Here is a 23,082-nt window from a genome sequence, read left to right on the forward strand (position 1 = left end):
TAATTTTTATTTTAGCGTACTTAAATGAGATCTACGCTTAAGTTTAAAGTGTGCAGTATATAAGAGTGGATGGAGGTCTGGTGGTGTGGAGCCTGTCTCTAGGGCTGGCTCATCCTTCACACAGAGCTTTATTTCTACTGACTGTTCTTGGCTGACAATAGGGAAGTTTTGCCTTTCTAAAAATTGGCACCGAAATCCTACATCTTGTAAACTGGAAGGAAACTTTAATACCTGCGGACTTTAGATAGCATTCTTGGATAGCTGATAACAAATTTTAGGTAGTACATCTATTGTAAGTCTTGTATCTCCTAGTTATTCCATGTATTTTTAAAAACTAAACTGGCAACATCCCAATCAGATGGTTTATGCGACTTTCCATTGGGGTCAGTCCTTCTTCCTCTTTAGCTGGTCCTCCAGCCACAGCAAAGGACAAGGACCAGGTGTTCAGGATGTCTTCTGATTCTTTGACCCACGGGCATGGAAAGACACTTAACATATTCAGAAATTTCTTACCTTGAGATGCTATTATAAATCACCATAAACTTGGTTTTGGTTAGTCCTTGTTGTGTGATGAGATTTTTCCGGGGAAGATGGAACACACTTGTCCACTCTCCCAAAATAATCTTCCCACAGCAGACCAAAATACGAATACCATCAAAGTCCAGCTTGGTGAACCAATGTGTTTTACAGGTGTTGTTTACAGGAATGTGGGTGAGAAGTTACTCACATGAGCAGAAATGACTCAAAGAGAGCTGTATCACCAAAGCCCTCCCAGTATGGGTGACGGCTCACAAAGCTGGGAAGCTGGAGCACACAGCATAGCCTGCAGGAAGCTGAGAAGTTTGAGAGTGTCCTTTCCAGTTGCCTCAGTTGCTCTAAACATCTTCCAGGCAGTTCTTCTTGATGGACAACCTTCTTTGCACCTTGGCTCTGCTTATTGTAGTAAACAAAAGACATGGAGAATCTGGCCAGTTTCAGGGAGTTCTTTTTTGTTTGTTTGTTTGTTTTGTTTCCAAACAGGGTTTGTCTGAGGAACAGTCTTGGCTGTCTTGGACCTTGCTTTGTAGACCAGGCTGGCCTCAAACTCACTGAGATCTGCTTGCCTCTGCCTCCTGAGTGTTGGGATTAAGGGTGTGTACCACCACTGCCTGGCCAGTTTCAGGAAGTTCTTGAAGCAATTTTGGGGGTTTAGTGACTGTTTAATTCTTGCTTAAGGAGCTCTCCTGCAGGATGGAATGTTTTGATTTTGGAGAAGACTTTTACAAAACAGTTCTAGAAGCCATATTTCCAAAATCACATTCACTGGATAGAAACCAACATGAAACCAAAGCTATGTTCCCTCCAGAGGATCTGTGGGAGAAACTCTTTGATGCTCCTTCTGGCTCCTGGTGTCCTCTGTCACTGACTGGCTTGTGGCCACATTGCTGTAATCTTTGCCCTCAAGCACACATTGTTTCTCTCTATGTTAACTCCCCCTTTGCCTCCCATCCATGAAGCCATGTGATCTCATTTAGGGTCCTCAAGGGTCAAGATAATCTTTCCACCTGAAGATATTTTACTACATCTCTGAAGTCATTCATCATCATAGCAACATTCAGAGGTTCCAGGGAGCTGGAACTTGGCTAACCTTGGTGTCCACTGGTCTGTTCATGACTTCAGGATTGCCTTATACATGTACCCATGTTTCTGGAAGTCAAAAATTAGCCTGGCAGTGTGCTCCATCAAAGGCAGCTTAGCTGAGGTGTCTTTCACAGATCATGAAGGACCTTGTCTTGGTTAGGGTTTCTATTGCCGTGAGGAAATACCATGATCAAAAAGCAAGTTGGAAGGGAAAGGGTTAATTTTACTTACACTTCTAGGCCACCATAGTCTGTCATTGGAGGAAGTCAAACAGGGTAAGATCCTGGAGGCAGGAGCTAATGACACAGAGGCCCATGGAAAGTACTGCTTACTGGCTTGCTTCCCCTGGCTTGGTCAATTTGATTTTCTACAGAACCCATGACCAGGTATGGTATCACCCACCATGGGCCGTGCCCTCCCCGCCTCATTACCAATTGAGAAAATGCCTTACAGCTGGATCTCATGGAGGCATTTCCTCAACTGAGGCTCCTTTCTCTCTGATGGTTGTAGATTGTGCCAGGTGGACACACAAAACCAGCCAGTACAACCCTTGAACCAAGTTTGAATGCTGAGTTATTTTACACAGACAACCTGAAATGCTAAGACAGATCAGTTCCCTCCCATATTTTAAATGAAGGTTATAGTGTTCATGACGTTACCAAGAGTTTTCGATCTGGAAAATCTGTCTATGTCTGTCTCGATAGTCCACCAGACTTCTGCTCAGTTTCTGGCAATGCAGCTAAATATGGATAAATGCATGTGTTTTTTTTCAAATATTTGTTCCTTAATAGGTCTATGACATTGTGATGAGACAGGTGTTATGCTGGTCAAGACCAGGTAGGTTGCTGGGAATCCAGTCCTTGCTTCAATGATGAATAAACAGCTTCCTGATCCCCCTTCACCTCCTGGTGTCATCTATACAATGTCTAAGGAGCAGAGCTCTTCCAGCAGTGCTGGCAGGTGGGTGGTCTCTCTTCTTAGTAAGCACAAGCTTACTAAGGGATAAGGTTATCTGGGTGAGTGGCTGGAGCACGATATAGGCATAGAAATTTTATTATATGTAAAAGTTAAGACAATGAATGAAACTAGACCTTTAAGAGGGTATTATTTTATTTCTTAAAACTCTTAAGAAAGTGAGACTAATATAAGAGGTAAAGAGAACAATGATATCATTCTGAAAAGAAAGGTGTCTGGGTGGTTTTCTGTGGTAGCAGTCCTTAAAGCCCTTTGTGGCTGGACAGGTGGGCATCCAAGTGCACTGTTACAAAAGGCCCAAGGACTCAAACTTGTGCATGTGTGGTACTTGGAGTCCATGCTCTAGAAAAAGCTTTAAAGTGTCACATTTAGCCATAACCCAAGTTATTAACCCTGCTAAGTCTCATAGTATGAGAAATCAGTCAGCCAAATGTAAAATGTCCTGGGTTTCTACAGGACCTAGGATTTGGGATTCAACCAAGCACGCAATTAAACTCCTCATTCCAGCGTGACTTATGTTCATAAGTTAGGGGCAGTTTTGAGCATCCATGAATTTACACTATGTCTTGAGGCTTACACTAGAGGCTGCTGACAAAGTTGTAACGGAGGCAGGGAAGCCTCCGTGACTGAACTGATGAGGAGGCAGCCCTCAGGACGGAACTTCAGACTTTGCAGGAAGGAAAAAAAATAAACCTAATAATAAAATAGTCCTACAGAAAAAAAACCCACAAAGAGAATAAATGCATGCATGCATACGTACGTATGTACGTACATACATGCACACATAGAAAGGACATAAAGTAGGCTGATTTGGCTGAAATGATGCAAGCGACTTTGGAAGGTTTTCTGCAAGTGGCAACAACTGGGCTGATGGGTCAAGGCCAGTGACCAATCAGTGATTGATTTCTGAGAATAAACACATCTCTCTGATATTAAAAGTAACAATGCATGGCTCAACAACAGCAAGAACAAGAAAATACATCTTTACACATGATATACAGCATACAGCACACATTACATCGTAGTGACACCATCAACGGAAGGACCTAGGTGCTATGGCTCGGCTTGTGGAAGGAAGGACCCGGCACCTTCCAGCCTGAGTCCAGAGGTTCCCAGGCGGGCGGGGACCATCGGGGGAAGTTGGAGCTGGGAGCGAGCGCTGAAGCACGTGGGCTGAGGGGGTGGGAGGACGCCGGGCTGCGGAGTAACCGGTGAAGTGTCAAAGAGACAGGAGTGGAGGGCTGCGGGGGTGACAGGGTGTGGTCTGCCTGGAGCGGGCGACGTGGGAGAGCGGGGCAGAGGCCTGGGGCTGCGGATGGTGCCGCGGCGTGCCGGGTGCGGGGGACAGCGCGCAGCTGAGCGGAGGCGAGGGTGTCCCGGGCTCGCCAAGTGCCCAGCTCCAAGCTGCTCCAAAGCCCTCGCGGACCGCGGGGCCGGACACCTGCGAGTGAGGAGCGAGTGGCGCTCAGTCTTCCCGGCAAGTAAGTGTCTCTTGTCTCCGCCGCCCGCGCCCTTCGCTGCCCACTCGAGCTCCCGGAAAGCGCGCCGGGCTCGGCGGCATCCAGTGATGCTCCCGCTGCGGGCAGAGAACATGGATCGGGGATAGGGACCCGGGAGTCGGGATAGGGACCAAAAAGAGAAGATCAGAACCAGGGAGCGGGAATTGGGACTAGGGAACTGGAATTGGGACCAGGGAACTGGAATTGGGACCAGGAAGCCGGATTGTGGACAGGGGAGAGGGAATGGACAGTGGGGAGAGGAGACAGGGACCCACCCGAGGCCCCGCCGCTCACCCAGGCGACGGCACAGTGGCAAGCTCGGATGTTGCCCATCTTTTGTGTCTTACCGGATCCCAGAGCCCTGCCAGGCCAGGGGCGGGCCAGAGGAAGCCACTTTAAGGCTCCCGGCTCCACCTCTTTCTACCCCACAGCTCTGGGGATTTCAGTGTGGGCCATGGGGCGCCGGTGCCTGTCAGAACCCGCGGGGCCGCTGGTAGGTGGTAGCTGGACCACCCCGCAGCACTGCTGGGCTTATGTTCTTTTTAGGTACAGCGGCTCTAACTGGTGGGTGTTGGGAGGCTGGGTTGACTCGGGAGCTCAGTCTCTTGCAGGGAACCACTTGCCTCCAGGCTTTTCTTGGGGTATGGAAGGGCAGGGTGGGGAACCAGAACCCAAGGCAGGCGCCCCGCTCCCAGGCTCGCGCGTGGGCTAGCAGGTGCTCACTGGGTGGGTCCCTCGTCTGGCTCATTGTTCGCGGTGACTATTCTTGGGGCCGGGCTGAGCGACACAGACAGAGCTCACTAGGTTAATAAAAGTGTTGACCTGGAAGAGTGAGGGTCGGAGTCGTCTTACCACACATTTTTGGAAAGGGACTTCTTGGTTCAGAGAGCAAGAGTAGTCGACAACCTAAACCGTCTCTGAGTGCAAAACTTAGATCTGACTGATTCAGACAGCCAGCCCAGCGAATGGAGCTTCGGAAGCAAGAATGATATCCCCTCTCGTATTGAAATTGCTTTCAGGATAATGAAGGTGGAGTTTTAAGCATTTGGGGCAATTGGCTGTTTTCTCCTGCTAGCACCTGTTTCCCTGTTCTTGGGCGGGGTTTATTCTTTTTCTGGCCCTTTCCCTCTCTTCGTGGATTTGCATTCATTCTTTTTGTACCTTCAAGTAGTAAGATTGCACGGTTCTGGGAGAGGAGTCCCTTTTAATAAAGTGTAAGTTCTTCTGTACATATGACCACACAGTGGTTTAGAGTCCATGGCTCCCCACCCTAGCCCTGATGTTAGCATTTAAGGATGGAAGTGGATGGAGACAGAGGCGTAGGGAGCCTCATCTCCCTCCTCTCCTCTTTGGGGAGCCCCAGGACACTTTCTTTCCATCATAGCATATACATCCTTATTTGGCTTTTCCCCCACTATTTACACGACAATAATATCACCTGTTTATGGTGTCAGTGCCTTAGTCCCTGACCTAAGGATGCATTTGTCCCTGCTTTTCCTCATATGCATAACTCTTGGCCAGAGGTATTTAAATATCATTTCATGTGGGTATTGAATGCACACATATTTATGCATATGCATTATGTATCTGTAGTCGGTCGTGACATCAGTAGTTTCTGACAAACACCACTGCCCTTCTCCCTGGATTTAATGTTGTTGTGCCCACGACCTGCTAAGGGCATTGTCTGCTGAAACCTGGAGTTCAGCCCCCCGGAGAAACACCTCGTGTGAACATTTCTCTGAACATAGCTTCTTTTGCTCTCGGAGGGAAGAGAAATAGATGGAGAAGTGTGGGTGTTGATTGCAGTATGGAAAGCTGGATGACTGATTCTAAGGCTGTGAAGTGTGAATTAGGTAGATGATAAATAACAGTGGAAACCTGGGCATGCCTCTCAGTTCCACAGACACACATGTAAAGAATCATCTGTTCTTCTCTCTTCCCTGTCACTTTTAATGCTTCTAAGCTACGTATTTTTATGACAACATTGTTTTACTTGCATTCTTTTATTGAGAAGAACTTTGGCTATAGCCTACTGTTACATCTTATTCTGGACACTGTGCCGCTCATCGGATGCACTGAATTATCTGTGCAGGTTTTCTTCTGTTTGCTTGCACTCAGTGTCCAAGTTAAGGCAGGAACAAATGAGCAATCGGATCAGCCAAGTTCTAATGAAGATTAAGACATGAAAGTTATCCAAAGCTACGTTCAAACCGAGCAGTCATTTAACCACCTCCCCACATGACCGATTTCAGTTAGTAGCTTGTTCATCTTCCAAAGTCTCCAGACGCTAAATTCTCCTCAGATTGATGACTACACTAAATCTTGATTGTAAAAGAACAGAACTTAATTATTTGGGTCTCATTTATCAGTCAGCAATGTTTAGTTAGCACTGCCAAAATAATTATTTCATTGAAATATGCCTGACTTTAATGTGCGTTGGGAAAGGTCTTTTTAAAATGTGTTTCTTCATAAAGGAAAAACCAACTCCTTAGAAAGCCATAATTTTACTGTTTTGAAGCCCTGTAGCCATTTTATTTATTGAGTTTTCTCTTCCACAGGAAGAAAGAGGTATTGTTTTGTTATCTAGGAGCTGAAGGAACGTAGAAAGTGAGAAAAGAAGAAAAAGCAGTTTAAAATATTACTTACTTTTTCAGAGGAAGAAAATGTGATTTCAGCAAATACTATTTGTTTTCTTAAAGGCATACTAAAGTCATATTAAGGGTCATTAGCAAGCTTTGAGTATTGACATGTTACTGCTAAAATTTCATGAGACGTTTCTAGAAATAAAATCTGTACTTTTAAACCAATCAGGGGATATTTTCGTCGTTCTATAAATTATGAAATGCTACTGAATCACCATTATGGAAACACTGAAATTTCATCAAATATATATTGGAGTGTGCTGTCTTTTTCCGGGCGCTCTCATTGTAATAGCTTGTCCGTTGAGATTTAAAAGAACATCATTGATGTCATGGTGTGCTTTGCATTTTAAAATAGCAGCTAATGAATTACAAACATTCATTACTCTACAACCCCTTGCTGTAATTTCTCAGGACCCCCAGATAGAGAATTAGTTGTACTGTACACTGTCATTGAAGTCTTTGCTGAGTCTACTTTTCTTCAAAATGAATAGCCTTTTAAATCAATACCTCTTAAACCTGAGTCTTTTGATATTTTCCCCCTGTGTCATAAGTGTATGGTAAATACGTTCCACATAGCCTGTATGAAGGAACATACTGTTGAACTCTTGGTGGGGGGTGGTGATTGGTGAGGGAAGCGGTGAGGAGAGAAGGAGAGTAGCTTCCATTAAAATTTGAGTCAGAACTTGGCAGTCAGGAAGAAGAGCAGCTTTCCCTGAATGCACTAAGAAGCTCTTCTGGATCCATAAGTCCAAGCCCATGCCGAGCATTTGGCTCCCCCAGACTCCACTTTCCTAAGCAGAAGCCCTGCCTTTGCTGGCTACATTTGACTGCTGGCTCTGGCTTCACATAGGTATCAAAGGCTCTGCTTTCTTGTACTGTTGTGGAGAGGACTACTGTTCCCTTTATGGAAGAGTGAAGTAAGTCAGTGTGTGTTTCCGGAATATTTAAGCAAAACCTTTTTGGTTTCCTTCCATGGCTGCTCACTGAATGTCCATTAAACAAGAGATGTTTGACGTTCACTTGCTTGAGTAGACAAAACCAGAAATGTTGGTCAAATGACTAAACTATGTTCATTAAAACAGTACTTTCAGTTTCCTTTGATGTAAACTAATTGAAGAAAATATTATTGAGTTAAATGTTGAGTTTAAAAATCAACAATGGTTTCTATTTCTTTTAAGATGAAGAGCAACTTAATTAATGAGAAGGAAAGCATTTGTAAGATAAAGACTAAGGCAGTCAATTTAATAATTCATGATATATTATATAGCCTTTTTAAAAAAAATGTGTTTTCAGGGAACTAATATAGTTTTCTTAAGTGGCTGGAGACAAATGATCGGATCTACAATGCTGCTCTTTTCCTCCTTTTTCTTATCTTGCTCTGTTTATCTACTCATTTTTCTCTGTCAGGATACATCCTTTTGTTTTCAATTGTGGAATGAGAGGGCTCATCAACATAGATGTGAAGAAGTACTTAGAACAGAATCTAAACGGGTCTAAAAGGAGGATTAGTGGTAATAGAATAGTAGCCAAACCAAGAGATAAACTATGATCCCAAGTAGTCTCTATTCATGGTAGCTGTATCTTGTCTGAATGAAGATGTGAGAAATGATTAACAATTGTGTCAACTTATGCATACATCTATGGCATTAAAATGAAACCCCAATCCCTGATCTTAATGGCGTTGAGTACACACTTCCTAGTGGAGCACTCTCATAACAAGCCCTAGGCAATACAGCAAAGCAGCCACATTTTCTATTATTTTCCTTGGAGTATGTAAACTCTCAGCATTCTCTAGAGCTGAGGACAAAAAGGAATGCTGGTGAACTACTATGATGCCCTGAGACTGGAAGCTCAGGCACTCTTTCTTTTTTAAACAAAAACAAATTTATTTTAGGTGTATGAGTGTTTATTCTGCGTGAATGTTTGCTTACTACCTGTGTATAGTGCCTGAAGGGGGCAGATCCTGGACTAAGGTTAAAGACAATTGTTGGCCTCGACGTGATTGTGGGGAATTGAACCCCAGCCTCTCTCTGGAAGAACAATCAGCACTCCTAACCGCTGAGCCATCTCTCTAGCTCCTCAAATTCTCCCATGCTTCCCCTTCTCTCCTCATTCTCCTCCCATTCTTCATCTTCCCTCCTCCTGTTCCCCCTCCTTCCCTCCTCCCACCTTCTCCCTTCCTTCTCTCATTGGTTTTTCCGCTTGCTACTTGCCTGGCACTGATTGGTAGGTGTGGCCATTCCAATAGCAAGTTTGCCCCACCAGGCTGGCAGCTTTTGAAATTTCTGTCCATGTAAATACAGTATTTGTTCTAAGTACTGCTCCTAAGTACAGTAGTTAAGTCTAAGTGCCCACTGGTTGTTTCCCTTTGTACTAGAATCAACAACCATTTTCAACTTTTAGAAGAGACCACCCACAAAAGTGCTCCTTTTAACTAAAGAAAATCTGGGCAGGAGGCGGGGAAAGGAAGGCAAGAAAAAATCAACTTGAATAAAAAAACCTCATTGACCCAGGGTGACATGTTTGCAGCTAAGACCACAAAGGGATTAGAGTCCGGAGTCGAAGCAGCTGCCTCTCTACTGTGTGGTGGACGGGACTAACTTTTCCCTTAGACGTCTCAATTGGAGTCAGTGTTAAAGGAACTGAATGTCTAAAATACAGATCTGCTGTCCTGAACCGAAACTCTGGCAAGGATGAACGCTGATCATTGAAATGCAGCCTTTAAAGAGATCATTGAACACAATAAAAATTTGCATATGAGTACACTCACTGTGCTTCCAAGTATGGTATAAATAGTGCATAAAGCTTTAAAATTTCATCAAATTATTGTTTCATTGACATGCAAATTAACTGCTGACATCTAAGGTGTGTGCCACGTGATGAGTTTTAATTGGCAAGAAGCCCGAGAGGATTATTTATAGACCACACTGCTACATGGTGCAGGCATGAGGCCCGCCATGCAGGTGTGTTCAGGTTGATGCGTAAGCTTTCATTCCATTTGGGCAAACAGCTTGTCTTCTGATTATCCTTAAAGGGACTGGAAATTTGCTAAGTATTCCTCCTCACCAGCTTGTCCTGGAGTGAATAACTTTGGGGGTGATGGATTTGAACTCAAGGATTTAGAAGTACCATTTTTTTTCTTAATTCGGAGCATGTAAAATAAAGTTCACAAGAGAAAAGTGAGTAAGAAAGTTGAACTTTTATTAAGTTGATTAATTTTGAAGAATGGCTGCTTCTAAAGATGAAAGTGGAAATTTTGCTTTAATTTTCTAATGGCACATGAGGTTTCTTTGTACATTGTGTATGAGAATTAAAGGGGAAACATCATTCTGTATCTCCATTGCTCATACAAGATTATTAGTTCCCACTGCAGGCTTTCTTTATTAATATGTGTGCCCCCTGGAAGTTTGTCCTGTTTGTTCTTCTTCGGTGGGTGTCTGGGCCTGACCTTATGAAATTGCCATATTTATGTGGTAATTCCTGCCTTAAAAAATATAACTTCCTAGAGAACTGCACCATTTACTAAATTTAAAAAACTTATTTTGGTAAGCAACCTAGAATTTTCAACATTGCCTGCTGGATTAACCAAATGACAATAAAAGTTTTAAACATGTATCAATAAAATAAACAGGCAACTTCTGTTTGAAGTTAGCATGATTGTTTAATTAAATTTAATAAGAATGTGTGTGTGTGAGAGTGAGTGAGTGAGCGAGAATATTTTAGTCATACTGAAACTAGAAATGTATAGACATGCTAAAAATGTCATACAAACATGGCATTTGTCTTAATTATTGTGGTCATTGTAAAACTGAGTAGACAATCTTGCTTTTGCAAACAAGCAACACGTGGAAGTGAAAACTTGCCTCGTTTTCAGACTTCTGCCTAACATAACTGTTCGCCGGTTGTTAGTGTTTGCTTACAAGTGTCTTCAGGAGTGAAAAGGCTGTCCCGTGAGGATGATCAAGGCAACTTTGATCTTTCCACAGCTGAAGATTTAAAAGGAAAAGCATCCTGTACCTAGACAAAACTTGACTTTCATTAACTTGAAATCGAGCCAACCCTGTTTAAGTTATTGAAAAACTGGAATGAGAATTAACAATAAGAAAAGTCTGCTGCCTTAAAGAATGAGGATAGAGTAGGTACTGACAGTGGATCAGCAAAGGAGTAACACTGAACAGCTCAGACCTTGTGGGCCTGAGAGGAAGGATGTGCTTCTCAGTTTGGGTGGGTGGGTGGGAGGAAAGAAGGTACAGATTAATTGGACAGTTCAACCTAACAGGGCAGACATAAGTGTGGAAGAGGAAAGCAGTGGCCAGAGTACAGTCCAGGGCTGCTGAGATAAAGGCAGAGATTCCGAGAAAGATGAAAATGCCAGATGTTCACCAGGAAGTAACACAACACAGTGGCCATTAGCATGGAGGTGAAGATTTGGAAGTTGGGTCCTGATGAAGTCTGACTTCTAAAACCTGTGGAACTGCACATGCCAGAGGAAAGGACCATGCCGTGCTGTGACCTGACGTTCATTGCCTTAAGTAGCTACTGGTTTCAGGTGATCTGACTGTATACTTGGCTCCATTCATTTTCCTGGAAAACTGCAGGACAATTTCTCTTCTCTTCTAGAACAGTCCTCTGGCTATGCCTCACTCTCAGATGAAGGTCTACCTTCTTGCCACTGTTAATACCGAAGGCATCAGAAAATGGCCTTCGTGGACACCTACCGCCCATCCATCCATCCACCAGCATTGGCTCTCAGCTAATCTGCATTCTTGCAGGCTCTCCCAGTGCAGTGGCTGATGTGAATAGTTGTAGTGAAATGAAATGCAAAAATAAGTAACTAATTTATTAATGAATGACTTATAAATTTCATGTTTATTTTCCTAGCCCTAGGAAACAATCATGACTTCAATAAAAATATTTATATGAATGGAATTAGTAAGAAGTGAAAAATTAAAAACAGTGCCTAACCAAAGACAGAGGGGGAGGGGGAAAATAACAACAAGAGCAAGAAATTATAGTGTCTTCTTATGACAGGTATTTTTGTGGGGCTGGGGATTGAACCCATTGTCTGGTCCATGCTAGGCAAGTGCTATACTACTGAGCTACACATAGCCAGGCCCTAGTAGAATGTTAAGAAGCATTTATAAGCAGTTTCCCCAAGGCCAGTTATTATCAAAACGAAAGTAGATGGTGTGATATACAATGCAAAACTTCACTAATAAAGACTAAAATGCTGAGTATGTACATATAAAAGATCTGAAGAATGGGTGCTATTAGAAAGGCGCCCCCATGATGCACCGAAGGGAGTACATAGCAAATGCTTTGAAAATATGTGCAGTTTAGACACAAAGCAGTAGGAGATTCTGGGGAAAGCCATCTCTGCAATGTGGTTCAGCTGTCTCTGAAAGATGCATTTCCCACCAGGTTTTTCTCTGGCCCATGATATCCATTCTACCAGCAGGCCCTTGTGGGATTTCAACACAGATACACAATAGGCTCATTTAATTTTCCATCTTTTCCACCATCCTTTGGCCATCACTTCTGGAACAAAAACTCCTCTGCTTTCCTACAGGCTTTCTTCCCAACTCTTGCTTTTACAGAAACAGTCATCGAAAAGGTTGTCATTGTATAGCTTGATGTGTAGACCCCAGGACTGTGGTGAGTCTCACCAGTGCCATTTCCAAGCTAACCTATAAGACTAGGGATTGGGGGAGTTGCTTCTCTCCTGTGTTTCTATTAGTAAAAAGGAGGATGTCAAGAGTTAGCTTCAGAAGCTGTCAAAAGGATCAAGTGATAATTGGAAATAGTCTAAGTTCTATTTTGTCATAGCTATTTGTGAAGACCTGCTCCTTTAAAACTCTTTGCAAGCTCCTGATTTTACTATGAGGGTCATCTATCCAACCGTATTCATCAATCTCAACTCCCGCCACTCAAATCTTCTTTAATCTTTCCACAAAACTCAAAGCCTGTGCCACCACAGACCCCTTCCTCATGCTTTCCTGGAAGCCCTTCCTTGACTTCCACTCTTGCACAGACTCCTGTCATTTTTTTTGTCATTTATTTCCTCATAGACCCCATTTAAATTTGTACTGTTGATTCCTTTCCTCTCTACTTGATGATTAGAATTATATCCTGTGAAGCAAGGTTACTATCTGCCATGTGGTTTTTCTTATGTTCCTAATACCTAACATAAAGCCCAAGCACATAGTACTGACTATATAAGTGGGTGGGAAGAGCGAAGGGAGGGAATGAAGACTATATTTCTAGAACCATCTTCACAGTCACAAGGTTTGAAATGGGGTAGATACTTGATATTAATATCTATTTTCACTTTAGCTCTGGTATGCAGGGGCTCACACTGCTTCCTAAAACACAGGTACATTTGGAAAGAGGTAAAGAATTTGGAGAGAGATAATCCAGTGAATGAGGGGACTATAGATTGAAAATGCTTTCCGTCAGGGCAGATCTGTCTAGATACTACCATGCTGGAGATAGGGAGGGAGCTGGGGATGAAGAGGAAGTGTGGGGGAGTTAATTGTCCAGGCAGTCAAAGAAATTTCAGAGCAACAGTTTGCAAAAAGGCCAGATAGAAATACTACTTACAGACACTTTAGAAAATCGTTTCTATAGAATGTTACTACCTAGCATTAGATACTGCTGTACGGGCTTTGTGTATGTAATGCCTAGACGAGTAGAAAAAATCAGCATTAGTTGCTGGATGTCATAGAATAAAAATGTGACTACCTTCTTCCTTGGATTCAGCTGGTTTTTAAAATGAAATTCACTCGAACATAGATTCAAGTATAGTGACTGTCTCTCTCTCTCGATGAAATATTTTTGTATCAAGGAACAGTACGTGTGAGAAAATATATTTTTGTCGTTGTTTCTGATCATAAATTTGTGACAGTGTGGCAAGTTTCATGACAGGCAATGCTCTTTTGGTCTTGTAGATGTCACTACAGTTCTCTCAGACTAACAGCGCATCCTGTAGGGACCAATTGGTACCCACCTGCATCTTCTCAGAGCCTCGGCTTTGCCCAGCCTTCTCTCTGCTAAGTTACCTGGAAACACAATTGGACAATAAAATTACTTCCAGAATCCTATTTCTGTAAAAAAAACAAAATGTTATAAGGTTGTGAATTAGCTAAAACAGAAGAGGTTTTGTTGTTGTTTTGTTTTGTTTGCTGTAGTTTCTTGAGTAATGATTGAGGGTTGGGAAAAGGACAAGCAAGGCTTGAAGGAAAGGAAGATGAGAGGAAGCAATAGGGCAGACTTATGGAAGGAGGACAAAGGCCTGAGGTAGCAGCCTGCCTTGGAGGGGCTCCTGATCCAGTCCTTTCTCACCCATCTCACTTGGCGGTTGGTATCTGGGTCCTGCTTCTTTGCTCTGTTCTTTACTTAGATTATTCTAACTTTTAAAAAATTGTATTGGGAGTTACACTAATATATTATCTTCGCGTTTCGATGAGTATAATTTCAATCTCCTCCATAATATGATAAAGTGGGCATTGGTGCTGTATTTTCCCAGGTAAGAACAAGGGAAACGAAGAGATAGGCAGAATGCTTTTGTGGTGATTGGGGGATTTGACCCATCAGTCAGCAAATCAGTGAGCCATGGAACAGAATGACTCAGCTCTTTTGTCAGGGAGGAGAACAGAATGAGGGGAAACAGTTTAGCACAACACACAGACTCATCTCTCACTGTTGGGAACTGACTGGCATCTGTGGAGCTGTGTTTTCTGCTGTCCTGCAGGTGGCAGCCTGGCCCCGCTGTCAGAAGTCTCTGTTTCTGGCCATGCCTAAAGTTGGTTGCCAGTTCCTTGGTTGGTTGCCAGACTCAGGACAGTTTTCCCAGTGCATTTAATGCTTTGGGGATTGGGCTTCAGCTCACTGCACCCTAAGGTGATTAAGCCTGCATTATTTTTTGGAATCTGCTGAGACTTTCTGGGCTGCCATCTGAAAGAAGAGGATTGCAATATTTTGAATATTTTGTCCCGTTAGAGCTGTCCTGGAAGACTATGTATGCCCAGAAACCATTTGTGGCAGAACACTGTAAAAGGGAACGTAGACTCTCTCCTAAAATATGGGAAAATTAAACATGCTTAATATTCATTCAGTTATTTGATTTGCTGTCTGTTTCATGGCTTTGTTCTTCTTCGGTTCTGAAATAATATTTCTTTCCACCTGACTTAGAGCAAATCCTCTAGAAGGTAGCTTATGCTAATTGGCTGAGTATTTTGAGAGAATGCAGGCAGAGTTATGTGGAATGTCTTAATTTAAATGAGGCTCTAAGCCTTTTCCTATTGTAAGCGGAGGTATTTAAAATAAGATGATTAGAAACTGCTGAAGTTGCACACACAATTCAAGGGAATCTGGACCACGTTAGAATGAGCAGCTGGCAGAAGCCTGCACTGTCCGTTTATTCTAAATATACGTGTAATATCAATTATAGAAGAAAGCCAACAAAGGAACCTCGGCTTGTCGGGCTACGTTTGTGTGACTGCTTCTTTTCATGAGAATTTTTAGTAACTGGGAAAAGCGCCAGATTCCAAATGCTGGAAAAACGACACGTGAATAGGATCTTAGCACCGTTGTGGGGGGAAAAAAATCACTTGCCAGTATAGAAATCTTTTCTCTGTCAGTGTGGCCCAATCTGTGCTTTGATATACAGTGGCTTGGAGTTTCGTGTCATCTGCAGTTGGCTTTGGGCCGTGGTTTGTGGCATCTTCAGTGGACTCCTGTGGAGAACGTGAGAACAATCATTCCCTACATCTGTGAGATTCGATCCCCCTACATAAAATGCCCTCTCAAGGCAGTCTGTGGGGGTATGACCCTTCACTGAACATTCTCTCAAGGCAGCCTGTGAGGGTATGAACCTGTGCTCTATACAGATCCTTAAATTCTAGATGTGTAAAGAACCTAGCTTTCCTGATTCACCATGGGCTTAAATTATGATGTATTAGCAGTGAATTTGTGCTCTGAGAACTAAGGGTGAGGTGATCCATAGGAGAACAGCAGAGACAGGCCTCTCCAGGATGAGGTGAACTCTGAGGAGAAAGGGGAGGGACAGGCTTCTCCAAAATGAGGTGATCCCTGAGGAGAATGGAGGAGGGACAGGCCTCTCGAGGATGAGGTGAACTCTGAGGAGAAAGGGGAAGGACAGGCCTCTCGAGGATGAGGTGGACCCTGAGGAGAATGCTGGGGACAGGCCTCTCCAGGATGAGGTGGACCCTGAGGAGAATGCTGGGGACAGGCCTCTCCAGGATGAGGTGGACCCTGAGGAGAAAGGGGAGGGACAGGCCTCTCCAGGATGAGGTGGACCCTGAGGAGAAAGGGGAGGGACAGGCCTCTCCAGGATGAGGTGGACCCTGAGGAGAATGCTGGGGACAGGCCTCTCCAGGATGAGGTGGACCAGAGAATGGCAGGAGAGGCCTTTCCAATTCTCTTCAAATTATGTTGCAACTGTTGTGTATGTAATCTGTCTTGCTTCTTTTTGAATTTTTATTTCAAAGACTGGAATTTCAGTCTTGTCATTTTGTAAAGTCGTGGGATAGGAAATGAATGAGGGAGGAGGACAGCAGTTAAATAAGTTTAAGATCAGTTCGTTATAGCCTGCGATTTAACAGCCATAACAGCGCCATCAAGGGAAAGCCAACTCCCAACAGGCCCAAAGTCTCCTTTGATCATTCATAGCTTCTCTAGAAGGACTTTGCCAGCCAACCGGTTCCTATTGGGTGGGTGGGGGGTTTGCAAAAGCCAGTTTATCAGAAAATATTTCATCTCTTGATGGAGAGATTTGAATTTACACACTCAATCTACAATTTCCTATGTAAACCCAAGTGTTCCTCCGAGTGTAAGTACTTACATATCTTATTGGATTGTTTTCAAAACAGATTACACCTCGCTGTCATTTATATCAAAATCAGTAAGTGAAGGAATTGTTTGAATATTTCCTGCAGACCCAAGAGGCTTGTCCTAAGAGTGACGGAGCTGGCTGTCTGAAAGAGAGAGTCACTGAGTAACACTGCGCTTCAGAGTCCCCGCCATTTGACTCTTTTCTTTATCATCATCATGACCTTGAAGATTGGATATTACTGAGGAAAATAAAATTCTAAATCTATTAAACCTAAGTAGAAAAAGAAGAACTAAGACAAGGTAGACTGAAGAGGATAATGCTTTCCAGTGGGTGGAGTGGACGAGATGAAACAGGGAGCATGGGAAGCCATCCCTGCCACCCTCCCCTTCCCCCCCCCCCCCCCGCAGTCATAGGACACTGAGTTTTTGTTTGTTTGTTTGTTTGTTTTTTTAAAAAAAGCAAGCTTGGTGTTAGGGAGCTGGGAGGTTTCCCTGTCCTTGAGTTCAGGATCAGATCTGAGTAGATAGAGTGTGGGGATGAGTACTAAGGACCATGCTTGCTTTCTGGATTAGCTGAAAGGTTTTAGGAGAAGCTGAGTATGACCTATGAAGAGTAGAACGGTAGCAATAGCCCAGTTCATCAATCAACAAACCTCCAAAGACCACTCTTTCATGAGTCAGCGGCCATGTTTTCAGTTTTGGAGTATCTAAGGTCTGAATGAAGCACCTACCTGCTGCTGGAGGGAGCATTAAGGACTTAGAAAAATAGTTGCAGCTATTGAGAGCAGTAAAGGGCACCAGCAGGCTCTTCCAGAACTCTCGATAGACATCCGTACTACAGAGTTACCCGCAGGACATATGTCTAGCTGGCTCACAATGCCATATCTGCCTCGTCTTGTTTGTGCCCATTCTGATGTGTATCAGACTGACACGCATTCTGCCTGGTTCATGGTGCACCACCCCACTGCTAAATATTTTTAATTTTACTCCAAATTATTCATTGGATGGGAAAAAGCTTGCTCTATTCTTTTGTGAGAAAACTGGGAGCAGTCAAAATTCAACCCGACCGATTGGTGCTACCTTCCCGTTCATGGCCATAAACCAGGAATTACCTTGAAGAAAGGAAGAGATATGAGACTACGTATACTCCATGAAAAGATTTCCTCCAGGAAATGACTCTATAAACAGGTTTGATAAGGGCTTGGTTTTCAGTCTGGACAACATTTAATTGAAGGAGACTGCTTAGACTAGAAAAAAGTTAGCTAGCATTTCTCAGTAAGGCAAGAGTAGACTCTCCACATTTGCTGCCCATTCACAATGGCATGTTGTTTGTGGTGAATATAAACATTTGAATTCATCCATTTAAAATTGAGTTTAATGTAATAGAGCGCAGACCCCTGTCCTGTCCCTCATTATGCTCCTCCCTAACGCTCAAACAGCTGCTGGGGACAGCAGTTCTGTCTGCCTGCTTTGCCGGCTCTTCCGTCAAGGGCCCCTGTCACTGAAGATGTTCGAACAGGGACCCGGATTCACACTGACCATAGGGTACGGTGCTTCTGTTAAGTTTTGTTTCTGTGGTTATGGTGAGGGTGGAACAAGCTTAAATTGTTAAGCTAGGAATTCAAACCTAGGTTCTTCTCTATCCAGGGTCCCAAATTTTCATTGCAGTTCATTGGTACAGGTACCTGGAGGTAACCAATGATGTAGAAACACAGTTGGGGACATCAGGGAGGGCAGCTGTGCGGATCCGCTTTTGTGCTTTGTTAGAGCACCTAAATGAAGACATTTCAATGAGTGTTTGGGAAGAGACTTTCTTCAAAACCATCACTCTGAGGACTGAAATGTAAACGACAAACCCACAGAAGGCCTCTGCCGTGTTTCCCCTGCAGGTTCTGTCCACGCCCAGGAGCCTCTACTAGAGGTAATCCTCTCGCATGATCTCCAGAAGCAGCCAGCCCTGCCTCGAGTTGTTTGTTTGTGTTTAACTTCTTGACCTTTATTTGAAATCCTTCCACAAAATATTGGAGTGGGATCAAATAATCTGTTAGGTTGGGTAACTGGATTTACTGGTCAATGGAGAGGACTTACATTGTGGAAAAGGGTATTCTGAAAACAGATGCTGTCAATTGCTCTCGGTACCAACCACAGACAGCACCACCTGGGAGCTGAGCGGCTCTAGGGAACCAATAGCTAGACAGTCTCGGGAAGATCGGGCTGGTGTAGGTAAGAAAGACCGAGAGCAGCTCATAATCGTTCCTTAAGAAGTATGTGCGCAAGTGTACGTATGCATGCGAGCAGAGTGTCTGTCCCTCAGCTGCTCTGTGGATTTGTTATGGCAACCCTCGCACAATAAGACAGAGCAGAGAAGCTCTATTTCAAATTGGTTGAGCATCCACTGAAGAGTACATGTTTAGCTGGAAGAATCGTGAGGTTTGGAAGTGTGGGGTTGTATTTTTGAAGCCGCGGATGCTTCTGCTGCTGCAGAAATCCTCAATGTCAACAACAGCACCTGAAGTGGAACATGCTCTCCATAAGGATCAGTGGACTAAATATTGATATTTACCACTTTAAAAATTAAAAATAAATATAAAAATAGAGTCCCCATTTAAAAAAAACAAATTTACTTCCTTATCTTCACACATATTCATCTCTACATGAGAAACCACTCCTCAAAATGTCTTTCCCACCAAAAATGCACTGAACTAAGTTAGTTCTTTTCATGTATTCTTAGAAGAAGTGTGTAAGGCTTGTTATGGGATATATTTGTATAGAGAGACAGAGTATAAGATGGAATCTCTAACAATAAAAGTGATTCCCATTGAATTTCTACTGCATGCCCGGTCTGGCTAGACCCATTGTGAAGCTTCCGTCATCAACAACATTTGACAGATGGAGGCACAAAATCAGCTTCCAGCTGCTTGGTGAGGAGCTGCATTTACCCTTGGGGTCCATGGTCTTCATCACTTGGCTGTGCTGCACCCCTGAAAGAGAGTGAAGCCGTCAGGCACTCTGAAGATAAAATTCCTCAGGGAAAGAAGACAAAATATGTTATATATCTCCTTAGATTGATGGGGGACCTGGGAAAGTGAGTCGGAGTGCTGAATTCTGCTCTGGGTCCCCACCACTTCATAAGTATATGCTAGACTAACTATTTTTGGTTCTCAAGACAGAATTTGGAGCCTGTCCTAGAACTATCTCTTGTAGACTGAGCTGAACTCAAACTCACAGAGATCCGCCCGACTCTGCCGTCTGAGTGCTGGAATTAAAGGTGCGTGCCACCACAGCCTGACTCTGCTAGAGTAATTTTATTGCATCATTGGAATGACAGTTATGTTTGTAAAAAGCATGTTAAGACTATAAAGGGACAAAAAAGTGTTACCGGCCTATTGTACAAATTTAAGTGGTTCATAGGTAAGGGGGACTTGTAATCCCTTCTGTGGTTAGGATAATACCATTTATAAAACTCAGATAACTATAGAAGCAACACATTTACTAAAATCAGAAAATATACCTGAAGTAAATATCTTCTTGTTTCAGCCAGTGTTCACTATTGTTAACTTTTTCAATTTGAAGACTGAAGAACATTAATTATCCCATATTCCAGCCAGTTTCCATTTCTGGAGAAAATCCACCGGACATTTCAGCCTGCTACATACAACTTTGCCCGTACCATCTCACCCATGCTTACATTTTGATACCGAGTTTAAAATACACAGCAGATTTTAATGTTCTTTAAGCATCATGGGAGGACATTATAGACTATATATATGTGTGTGTGTATATGCATACATACATATATATATATATATAAAGAGAAAATGTTTTTATACATATGTATAAAGAGAAAATTTTCTCCTGTTAACGTAGGATGCCACCTCAAAGTTTCCTTCATAATATCCATCATTCTGAAAAAGTTCTCCAGCACAGTAAGATGACTTCACAATTCTTGCTTCTCTGGAGCTGTGCAGTTTACAAAATGTGCTTGAAAGGAGATCTGGAAAGAGGGAGCCACTGGTGGGACATGTGAGCTGTGCCCAAAGTAGGCTGTGTCTTTGCAGGGCTGAGGGAGCCATGCTTGGCCTTGTCTTCTGCGGCTATTTGGTAGAATTCTAGAGTGGTTTGCATTTTGGGATGTTCAGTCTTTTTAATTTACTTCCAAATAATTTGTCTCTACATTATGTTGCTTTGTCAGTGGAGAACAATACTTACACAAGTGTTTTATGAAGTAAAATGAATGAACATTGCACTCTACAAAAAGACTTTCCAAATATAAACGATTAAGGATGAATGGCGTGAATTACTGAACTCTCTACCATATGTCAGAACAGGATTGTTAGACCAACCTCATTTACAAAATTCGTAGACTTTTAATTTGTCTAAGAAATAGAGGGATAATGCTTTTAAGGCAATAAAAAACAGGACCGTAGTAAATATAAAAGACAAATTAATGATCTGTCTGTTGACCCTGATTTTTGTGTTTCCTATCAAATTATCTACTAAGAGTCACTTCAAAAGCATTACAATAATGATGCAGACATTATTTCATATTAACAGAAGTCTGGCAATATTAATAACTCAAGTTGATGTTTTAGAGAGTGGGCGAACTTCCTCCATCATTTTACTTCTACCGGAAGAAAAAATGGAACCAAAGGACTTATAAAACCAAGTGTCCATGCTACAGTGCGTATCCACTATGATGGAAAACATGTTTCAGCCATATTTTCCCCAAACAAGACTCACCATTTCTTTTGAGTGAAAGTACGAAGTGATCAATGTTTATGATATTAAGTTTCTAAGTGATTTTTAAAGTACTGTTTTTCACAAAATAATCTACTACCCATTTCTTTACTGCCATGTTCCTTATTTGCCCATTTGACTTGCCATTTACTGTTCAAAGTGAAATACTTTGTGCATTTTCAGAGTTATTGGGTAAATCTAATTGTTTATGGACACAATAAGAACCCACAGATTTCTACTTTATTAATTTAAAAGACTGAAGTTGATGCAAATTAGTGTTGTGTGTCAGTAATTTTGCAGAAAATGTCTTAAAAAGAAAACAACCATACAGGAGATGAGACATAAACTATCTAGAACTAGAAACACTAACTAAGAGCTGTGAGCTGTTCACAGCAAATGTGCCCTCAGGGGTGGCATTTGAAGAGACCTCATCAAACGTGGGGTGACTTGTCACAAAAGCTAAGTTTCCATAATCATATCTTTTGAGCTAATTTATGAGGAACTTTTGCTTCAGATCTCAATACTGTTTGCTTCTGACTAATCTACAAATGATGGTCTTGAGATATCCCTGAACAGTAAAGCTTACATCACTACAAAATGACATATTCTCTGGAACCTGTCTTCCAAAAGTGTTGCCATTTCTCTCACTGGAAGCCATTTTGGCTTATGCAAAGGACCATTGATTAGCCACAGTAAAAGTGCGTGACCGGAGGTCATCATTCACAGCAATATCAAGTGTGCATCATATAATAACACTCCACTGTCAATCACTGTTTAACAAAGACAATTCTGGGTCAACAAGTCAGCTCTGGTCTGGATTGAGCCAAGACATTTGACCATATGTGTGTATTTTGCCAGAGGAAAGTCTGCCTAATACACCTGACTGAATGTTTTCTCTGAAAGGCATCCAATAAAAATCACAGGCATCACTGTAGAACACAGTGAAGATCTGAGCCCTTTCTCCAGAGCTGGAAACAAAGCTTAATACAATATTAAAATCAATAGGTATTTAAAGGAAACCAGATGTAATTCCCAACTGTAACCTATCAGTTTAGGGATCTTGTTCACATTATTTAAATTCTCTGGGAAAAAAAGATATTAAAAGTGAGTTTTGGGAGAGTGAAATTAAATGATACATGTATATGTGTTGCTTTTATTGATTGATGAATAAAACTGTTTTGGCCAGTGGCTCAGTAGAATAGAGCAAGGTGGAAATTCCAAGCAGATAGAGGAGGAGAGAAGGCAGAGTCAAGGAGATGCCATGTAACTGCCAAAGGAAACAGATGCCAGAGAACCTTACCAGTAAACCACGAACCTCATGGTGATACATAGATTGATGGAAATGGGTTAATTCAAGATGTAAGAGTTAGCTAGAAATATGCATGAGCTGATTGGCCAAGCAGTGTTGTAATTAACACAGTTTCTATATGATTATTTAAAGTCTGGGCGGCCAGGAAACGAGATCTCCATCTACACAGTTGTAATACCCCAACTGTAGCCTACCAACTTAGGGATCTTGTTCACAGTATTTAAATACTCTGAAAAAAAAAGAGATTAAAAGTGAATTTTGGAAGATTTAAATTAAATGATACACAAATCATCCACTACCAGGTTGGCTATTATTTAAAACCTTCCAGTGAGTAAGCATGCTTGCCAATGTTTTAAGGCAGAGACTTTTGAAACACAGCTATGCTTTTGAAGAATGGGTTTATGTGTTTTCTACTGAGAGCATTTAAGAGCAAAGAATACTATGTACA

At 42.5% G+C, this 23,082-nt stretch overlaps 1 protein-coding gene across 2 annotated transcripts in view; it reads left to right on the top strand.

Moving 5' to 3' along the window:
- The first annotated feature begins 3,727 nt into the window (after window positions 1-3,727).
- The window catches only part of Sema6d (semaphorin 6D), a 563,414-nt gene continuing 544,059 nt past the window's right edge, over window positions 3,728-23,082 (top strand). Inside the window, exon 1 of one of the 2 annotated variants that reach the window (XM_075962007.1) lies at window positions 3,728-4,076. The gene's annotated coding sequence lies outside the window, so the exon portion shown is untranslated. The remainder of the gene's footprint in view (window positions 4,077-23,082) is intronic. The other variant, XM_075961999.1, reaches the window with a different exon arrangement.

Source organism: Microtus pennsylvanicus, chromosome 2 (genome assembly GCF_037038515.1).
Source record: "Microtus pennsylvanicus isolate mMicPen1 chromosome 2, mMicPen1.hap1, whole genome shotgun sequence".
Lineage (NCBI taxonomy): Eukaryota > Metazoa > Chordata > Mammalia > Rodentia > Cricetidae > Microtus > Microtus pennsylvanicus.